This window comes from Ornithorhynchus anatinus, chromosome 3 (assembly GCF_004115215.2).
Source record: "Ornithorhynchus anatinus isolate Pmale09 chromosome 3, mOrnAna1.pri.v4, whole genome shotgun sequence".
NCBI lineage: Eukaryota > Metazoa > Chordata > Mammalia > Monotremata > Ornithorhynchidae > Ornithorhynchus > Ornithorhynchus anatinus.
In genome coordinates, this window is record NC_041730.1 from 66,971,209 (window position 1) to 66,980,823 (window position 9,615).

Below are 9,615 nucleotides of genomic sequence, written 5' to 3' on the forward strand. Positions count from 1 at the left end.
TTCAGCATGGCCTAGTGGAAAGAACAAAGGCCTGGAGTCAGAGGACCTGGGTTCAAATCCCAGCTCTGCCATTTGTTTCCTGTGTGACCTTGAGCAAGTCACTTCACTTCTCTAAGCCTCACTTTCCTCAAATGTAAAATGGGAATTGTTCTCCCTCCTACTTAGACTGTGTCCAACCTGATTAACTTGTATCTATCCCAGTGCTCTGAACTTTGGATATGTAGTAATTGCTCAACAAATACCATTAAAAAAAAAAAAAACTACTTGAGATCCCTTCTACTCTCCCTGCTCCCACTCCTCCACTAAAAAACATATTATAAAATGATACTGATTAATGATGATAATGATAATTATGGTATTTGTTGAGTGCTTACTATGTGCCAGTTACTGTACTAAGCATCGAGTGGATAAAGGCAAATTGAGTTAGACACAGTCCCTGTCACACACGGGGCTCACAGTCTCAATCCCCATTTTACAGATGAGGTAACTGAGGCACAGAGAAGTGAGATGACTTGGCCAAGGTCACACAGCAGGCAAGTGCTGGAGCTTGGATTAGAACTCATGACCTTCTGACTCCCAGGCCCACGCTCTGTCCCCTATGCCATGCTGCTTGTCTCATTACCTTCTGCTTGTCTCATTTCCCTCTGTGAAACTTCTTCAGGCCTCCTCTAGTCACACTGACTGACCCTTCTAACCATGACCAATTGGTATGAATATGTTTAAAAGCTTTCCTTCCCTTACAAAATTACCCTTTGTTCTGCCACTAGAAGGTAAAAGAGGGCAGATTCTGCATCTTAATATTTACTTTATAGGTTAGCATAGAGCTAAATGGCAGAGAAGTCAGGCTATGGACTTTAAAGAGAAAGTTAGGTATATTAGAAAGTTCAAGAAAGATGTAGATAGATTAATGGACTATGTATTCACATTGGATTCTTAGAGGCAAAGCTAGGGATGTTGTTGAGAGCCAAAAAGTATAGTTACATCATTAGATTTGAAGAACTCTGAAGTCAGAGGCTGTATCTTTTTCCCACTGGCACAATTAGAACTCAAATCTCTTGACTCCCAATCCCATGCTTTTCCTTCTCCTTAGCTTTTCATTTTTACCACATTACTGCTGTGGACATCAGACTAGAGCTAAAATTTGGAATGTCATATCCACAACTGCGGTTGGATGTGATAAGCATTTTGAAGAGTATAGTCAATCTCTGTCTTCAGAGAGTTTACAATTTAGAGTATAGACTTCAGGATGTACTGAAGAGAATGAGCCTAGAAGCAAGGAGGGTCAGCAAGGAGACCGATGCTGTCTTGTCTTATGCTGTTGAGTCATTTCCGACCCATAGCGACATCACGAATACATTTCTCCCAGAACACCCCACTCTCCATCTGCAATCATTCTGGTAGTGTATCCATAGAGTTTTCTTGGTAAAAATATGGAAGTGGTTTACCATTGTCGCCTTTCACACAGTAAACTCGAGTCTCTGCCCTCGACTCTCTCCCATGCTGCTGCTGCCCAGGACGGGTGAGTTTTGACTTGTAGCAGATTACCTTCCACTCGCTAGCCACTGCCCAAGCTAGGAATGGCATGGACAGGCCTCTGCTTGACTCTCTCTCCCGTAGCCGTGACTGGTAGAGTACTGGAAACTCTCCAGGTGCTACCCTGAGAAGGGTGACTGATTCAGTACGATAATAATAATAATAATCGTATATGTTAAGTGCTTAATATGTGCCAGGCACTATACTAAACGCTGGGGAGGATACAAGCAAATCAGAATGGACACAGCCCCTGCCCCATAATGCACACAGTATGGTTAAGAAAGCATTTGACTTTGTAATATTACTGATACAAGGATGCAATTAGATAATTAGATAATTAGATAATTGCAGTAAATCCGTATACAGATAAAAGAATAGGTCACAAATAAATAAGTATAGAAGAGTAATATTAATAACAACTGTGGCATTTGTTAAGCACTTACTGCGTGCCAGGCACTGTACTAGCCACTGGGGCAGATACAAGCAAATTGGGGTAGACAGTCCCTGTCCCATGTGGGGTTCACTGTCTCAATCCCCATTTTATAGATTAGGTAACTGAGGCTCAAAGAAGTGAAGTGACTTGCCCACAGTCACACAGCAGACAAGTGGCAGACTGTTTCCCAGGTGCTTATAGTGCTCTGCCCAAAGTAGGTGCTCAGTAAATATTATTAATTGATATAGCAAGACCAATATAGTGGTCATTTGGATAGAAAGGAAGGAGCAAATCCTGAAACATTATGGAGGAAAAATCGGCAAAACTGAATGTAGGCTCTGAAAAAAAGGGAGGAGTCAGGGGTAATGCCAAGGTTGTATGCTTCAGAAACTGGGAGGATGGTGTTTATGGCAACTAAAATGTGCTGCCTAGGTGAAGGAGAGGATTTGGAAGGGAAAATTTTAAAAAAAGGTTTTGTGGGGATTGAATGGGTGAGGATGGAGGGATGAAAAGAAAGGTACAGGAAGGGCACTTAAACTTCAGTATTCCATATGTGACAATTTTCCATATGGCTCTTTCCAACCAGGAAGGATGGGTCGTTTGTTATTATAAAGAAGAGGAGAAGCATGGACTACAAGAGAAATCATGCCTCCTTGCCTTTGTGGGAAGATTCATAACTGAAGGAGAAATTTAGCCCAGCATCAGAATCCTCTTCATTTTCTCCTAACATAGTCTTGTGGAACATTTGGAAATATTAATTGAGCATTTGTGGCCTGAAGACTACAGGTGGCTGACTTGGATGCCAGATAATCTGAAGCAAAGTGCCTTTAATCCCATTGACTAGGGCTCAAGTTGTTATAAACCTAGAGCATAGAAAGGTGTTCTCCAATTCTGTTGTTGCTAGCGATGAATCTTGATGCTGGAAATCCTAGTTGTTTCTCTCTTTCACTTTCCTCCCTCTCTTGGGGGATCTGAACCTCTGCTGCTCCTGAAACAGGACAAGTCTCAACAGGGCTCCCTCAAACACCTTCACCTGGAGCCTCACAATATGTAAGGTGACTTGGGACATTATAGGATCAAGGAGGAAGAGGCATCATTGAAAGTACTGACCCCAAAAGTGTGACAATCACCTGTACCCAAATGAAAGATTTGGTGAAGAGAGGAGGAAAGAAATCTAGTAGAGAGAACTGTGGGATGATTCATGAATCCTGGGTGTTAACTTTGCTCTGGAACAATGTGAACATGGAAAAGTCTCTGACCCATCCTCTACCACTGTTTACCAATCAGTAAAAATGGTTGGGGGGTGGGTTGGGGGATAAAAGTACCCATTATTTTCAATCAGAGCACTGTATTAAGTGTTTGGGAGAGTACAGTGAAACTGAGCTGGAAGAAATCTTTCCTGTCCACAGTGAGCTTACAGTCTAGAGGGGCAACGCAAAGAGAGACTGTACAACAAAGATAACTGGCATAATAACCCTCTGGAACAACAGATTTCATTGTAAGCTGTTCTGCATCGGAAGCATAGTAATCTTCAAGCCAACATTTCCATTTCCTCTTGAAAAGGGCAGTAGAGTTTTTGCCAAGGAGAAATGCCCAGTATTGAAAAGGCTAGCTGAGCATGCCCAGACTACAAATAATTGGATACTCCTCTCTTGGAAGAAGGAGCCAAGTCCATGGTTTTCCTATTTGTTTTTAATACCAATTCCCATCAGACTGCAGACTATACCCTTCAATTTTTCCATCGATTCCAAAAAGGGAAGAGAAAGCCGTCGAGTTGAGGCCAGGTCAGACAACATTTATTTGCATGACATTTTGTCTGGAATAAAATGTCAGACTTTCCCATATTCCAAGCAACCTGATTCTTTCCCTCCAGCCCCAGATTTAGCCTCTTCTAAAAGGATGATGTGCAAAGATTGGACTCTGGTATGAGTGAGGAGTTCATTATTCCTCGGCCTTTTCGGTCTTTACATTTGGACTCCTTCCGTTGATAGATTATTTGATTAACCCATTGGGAAAGGCTTTTTTAGTTTTTAAAAATGTTTATTTCTAACAGGGTTTGAAGCCTGGGATCCCCTGCTCAGGGGCTCTACCTACCAATGCAACACCCAAAATCTTGCCCCTGCAGGATGCTTCTACAGTGGTACCTGAGGCCTTCATCATTAGGACTGAGCTGCCAGAGGTTTTGGGAGTGGGGGAATCTCCCGCTCTTCCCCTATCCTCAGCTTCTTTTCACTTATTCACCCTACTAAACCCTTCTTGCTCCTGTCTCACATTTGAACATTGGGCTAGATTAGAACCCCTAAGGCTGTCAGGACCTCTCCCCTTGCTGCCAGAATAATAATAATGATTATGGTATTTAAGCACTTACTGTGTGCCAGACACTATACTGGGGTGGATACAACAAATCGGGTTGGACAAAGTCTCAATCCCCATTTTACAAATAAGGTAACTGAGGCACAAAGAAGTGAAGTGACTTGCCTAAGGATACACAGCATAAGAGTAGCAGAGTCAGGATTTGAATTTATGACCTTCTGACTTCCAGGCCTATGCTTTATCTAATATATCGTAAAGGGCTCCCACGGCCATCAGGATGGTCATCTTACATCTTATTCATTCAATAGTATTTACTGAGCACTTACTATGTGCAGAGCACTGTACTAAGTGCTTGGAATGCTGCCTCCCCACTTTAAATGGCTAAAAATAATTCTGGCATTTTCGGGGAGGCAACTGTGTACTGGAGGCAGAAGAGGATGGTCTGGGGCAGGAGGCGGTGAATTTTGCCCTGGGAGGTCCACTGGGATTCCTCTGACCCTGGTACCACAGAACTGTAATCTGGTTCCAGGGTTCAGAATCAAGCTAGTCTCTTATTCCCTCCCCTTGGTAATCCTGTGCTGAAATTTATTTCAAGGGGATTTCCATGTGGGTTTTAGCTATCCGTACTGAGCATGAATCAGAACCGTTAGTTTGCAAAATTAGCCCTTCAACTGAAGAAGCTCAGCCTCCAACATCCCTGCCATCAGTGTCCCCTAGAGAAAACAGATTGGGAGTTAAGCACTTCCCGGCAACCCGGGAATTTAACCCATCTCCTCTTCTCTGACAGTAGTTCTTCAGCCTCTTTGGATGTGAAATAATCCAGGTTGAGAGAAAAGCTTCAGACCATCTGGTGACAACTTGTTACTAGGGATTGGTACGTGAGGGAGAGAAAGGGGAAAGGGGATAAATTTTTTTTAGGGATTTTGTTCCAGAAAACGACCACCTCATTGGCTTTCCCTTCCCATTAGGCACCTCCTTGGCTTCTGCCTGTTGACTCATCCTACTGGCCTGAAGCGGGATTAGCCCTCTTACTTTGCTCCCCTCCAGGGGTTGAATGGAGAATATTTCACTGATCCTCGGGGAAGATGGACCATGGATCCCTTTCATAGACAGGAGCTGGGTCTGAATGGGTTAACCTAAGAGTATCTAGAAAAAAAATTATCCGATGTGGCCTAATTTTTTGTGGCACTAAAGGTCTCGGGAACATTAGTTTGCTGACTGTCATTAGTATGCAATATAGGATTTGGTTTTTCTAATGCAGATTTGAGACTAAACTAATAATGAATATTTACCTTAATCATTATATTGTTACTTGATACCCAATAAGCAGACCTCTATCCCTCTAAACTGTAAGATTTTTGTGGGTAGGGATTGTATATTGCACTCTCCCAAATGCTAAGTGCAATGCTCTGCACATAGTAACCACTCAATAAATAACATTGATTGATCCCACACAGGGCTTACAAGCTTTGAGGTAGAGCAATTAAGTATTCTATTCTTATTTTACATAGGAAACTGAAGCCCAGAGATGTTGTGAATTGCCCAAGGTCAAGCAGCAGGCTAATGGGAATGCTGGGTCCAGAAACTTGTCTTGTCTTTGACATAGTACCTCTCTTGTGTAGGCAGAAGGCTAATGAATACTACAAGCACCATTTCGGAGATAGAAAAGCCATGGTGCCCAAGACTAGGGAGTCGGAGTTGTTGAGGTCTGTGCTCCTGCAATAAAGCCGAACTATCAGTGTCAATGCAAGGCTCCAAGAGAACAAATAAGCACCACTGATTGACTGATTGTGGTGACTTCCATTATTTTTTATAGATTCCGGAGGTTTTCTCTTTGCTTTCTTTTCAATTGTCATGTCATTTTGAATTTTTAAATTGGATATTTGGGACTAGGGTTAAATTCAAAATTAGAGCTATTCAAAAAGATAAAGTTATCAAGTGTAATTAAAAAAGGGGAGAGAGTTATATATTTGTTGCAAAAGGAAAAAAAAGATAGCTAGAAAGAGGAAGGTTATTTAGCTTCAGTAGGACATTTATAGGAAGTAATTATGTCTTCCCACTGAGAAGCAGCGTGGCCTAGTGGATAGAGAACAGGCCTGGGAGTCAGAAGGACCTGGGTTCTCATCTTCATTCTGCCACTAGACTGCTGCATGACCATGGGCAAGTCACTTAACTTCTCTGGGCCTCAGTTACCTCAGCTGTAAAATGGGGATCAAGACTGTGAACTCCATGTGGGACAGGGACTATGTTGAATCTGATCAGCTGGCATCTACCCCAGCACTTAGTACAATAACTGTCATGTAATGAGGACTTAACAAATACCATAATAAAAAACCCAACAACTCTGTTGCACTGTGCTCTCCCATGTGTTTAATACAGTGCTCTGCACAAAGTATATTCTCCCAAGTGCTTAGCACAGTGTTCTGCACACAGTAAACCCTCAATGAATACCATTGATTGATGTGGAATGACACATAACTGAATAAATATGTAATAATAATAATGTTGGTATTTGTTAAGCGCTTACTATGTGCAGAGCACTGTTCTAAGCACTAGGGTAGATACAGGGTAATCAGGTTGTCCCATGTGAGGCTCACAGTCTTCATCCCCCTTTTACAGATGAGGGAACTGAGGCACAGAGAAGTGAAGTGACTTGCCCACAGTCACACAGCTGACAAGTGGCAGAGCCGGGATTCAAACCCACAACCTCTGACTCCCAAGCCTATGCTCTTTCCACTGAGCATTGCTGCTTCTCCAAGTAGAATAAGTGAATGGCTTTAAGTGCATAACTCTTTGGTATAAACCAGGGCGGTTGATTTCAGTGGCAATTACTTCATGGAAAAGGGAGATTTCAGGACAGCCTTAAAGATGGCCACCTCAGGGAGTCAGAGCTGAAGATTTCATCAGTTCCATTTATAAAATTATCTCCATCATAGATCAATCAATCAGTCTATTTTATTGCCTGAGAGCTGATTATATGAAGCACTTGGGAGAGAACAATAAAGCTAAGGGAGGTGATCCCTGTCCTCAAGGAACTTAGACCAGGAAAACAGATACCTAGTAATTTTACAGAGGATGAAAAAGAAAATGGGAAAATAGCTGAATAAATGAGTGCTTAGCTAGTAGAGTATGTTCAGAATTGTTGTAAGTGACTGTGAATTTTAATTGTGGAGTTGGTGCAGAAGTCCTGAGTTGTAGTTGGAGAGAGAAATTGTGGAGAAGAAAAATTACTCAGGAAAAGTCACATGAAGGTGGTAGAATTTCAGAAGGGATTTGAAGATGGGGATCGCTGGGGCCTGGTGGATTTAAAGTGAAGGGAATTCCAGGCAGGAAAAATGACTCAATCAAGGGATCAGAGGAGATAGAGTTAAGAACAAGGCACCGTGAATAGTTGTGTTTGGTAGGAAGGAAGAGTATGAGCTGGGATGTAGTGAGAAAAGAGCATTATTAAACAAGAGGCAAGGGCTGAACCTATGTTTTAAAGCCATTTGTCAGGAGATTCTTCTCAATGTGGAAAGGCATGAGACTGAAGAGATATGTGCACAATACTTCAGAAAAGTGATCTGGACAGCAGAATAAAGTATGGACTGAAGATATGGAGGCTTATACAGTTTTCTAGCAAAGATGTGTTTGGCTTGATTTTTAACCATGCCATAAAACCTGGCTCCAAGATGTGGATTGCTGGATGTCCCTAATTCATTCTGTATTCCTGAAAATTCAAGGTATAAGTCCTTCAACAGTTGCAGAGTGGAACCAGGATCCTTCCACTGCAGGAGAGCCAAGGAAAAACTGGCCTCTGAGGAACCTGGCCTCAGACCTGTGGGTTCACTTTTCTTTTGGAAGTCATAACTTTTATTCCCACTCAGGGGAGTGTGAGAGTCCTGCAAATGTTTTGGACAATTTTTCATCCTACATAAAATCCTTACAATCAATCAGTGGTACTTATTAGGTGCTTACTGTATGCTGAGCCCTGTACTAGGTGCTTGGGAAAGAGCGATAGAGTAGAGTTGATAGACATTTTCTCTGTCCACAAGGAGCTTGGAGGAGTAGAAAAACATTACAATAAATTATTGATAGAGGAAATGGGAGAGTATAGAGATAGGTGCATAAATATTGTGGAGCTGGAGTGAATAACAAGTACTTAGAGGGTACGGATCCACCTGCATATATGATTCAGAAGAGAGGGTAAATAGGAAAAATGAGGGCCTACTCAGCAAAGGTCTTTTGGAAAATGTGTGATTTTAGTAGTGTTTTGAAGGTGGGGCGTGTAGGAGCTAGTTAAAGAGGCTGAGAGGGAGTGGTAGTCCTTAAGAATTTGTTCTGGCTCCTGTCAGAGTTGCCAATACCATCTCTTTTCCTCATATTTATCCACCCTCTTCCTTTTTTTTTGTTCCTAAGCCAAGCACATATGCCATCCTTTTGCAGAAAACTCCTCTATGGTCCCACAGATACAGGCTCCCATGAAAAACAAACGTAAGGAAGTAGAAAGGCAGGGCAGAAAGCCCTAAATGTCTCATTATGTTTACTGCCTGATTTCCTTTGGGTTCACTCTGACTTCTTTACGGTCTTTTGCTCATAGAGATGTGTTTGAGGATATCTTTAAGGATGTTACCAGTCTGAAATGAAAGACTAGCTATATGTTACCTATTTGATTTAGGAGATGGAAAATTAAAACAGGACTCCAGCTACTGAATGGTGTTTGTCATGACACATTCACAAAAATTATTTTTCTTTTCTATTCTCTTAGGTTAGTAGATCTGTTGTTTAACAAAGATTAGCCTTAAACATGCCTAATTTAACACTCTATGAATAAGCCCATCCTAAGTGGAATCAATAAATCGCAGGCTCAGTGATGACCCAGATAGAAGTTCTTATTTTCATCTCTCTACTAACTCCCATTTTACCTCCTCTTGGCTTCTCTGGTCTCCAGCTCTGGCCCGGAGCCAAGAAATATTTCCAAACCAACTGCACTGCGATAGGCAGCTTTCCCATCAAGATCGAGCCAATAATTGGTCATAAGGGGAAAACTTCCTAACTGTAATTGACATTCTTAGACTGTGAGCCCCCTGAGGGACAGGGCCTCTGTGTCCAACCTGATTATCCTCTACCTATCCCCAGTGCTTAGTGCAGTTCTCAGCAATCAATCAATCCATCTCATTTATTTAGCTCTTACTGGGTTCAGAGCCCTGTACTAAGCAATTGGGAGAATAGAATATAACAGAGTTGTAGATGTGTTCTCTGCCCACAATGAACTTATAGTCTAGAGGAGCAAAGGTACCATAATTATTATCTTTCTTTTCCTTTTGTTTTCAAACAGAAGCTTCTTACCAGCAGAT

The 9,615-nt window shown here is 42.0% G+C and overlaps 1 non-coding gene across 1 annotated transcript; it reads right to left on the bottom strand.

Moving 5' to 3' along the window:
* Positions 1-1,529: 1,529 nt before the first annotated feature.
* On the bottom strand, positions 1,530-1,667 carry LOC114810407. The gene has a single exon (XR_003758107.1). It is a non-coding gene; the product is annotated as a small nucleolar RNA SNORA7 (small nucleolar RNA).
* Between the last annotated feature and the right edge of the window lie 7,948 nt (positions 1,668-9,615).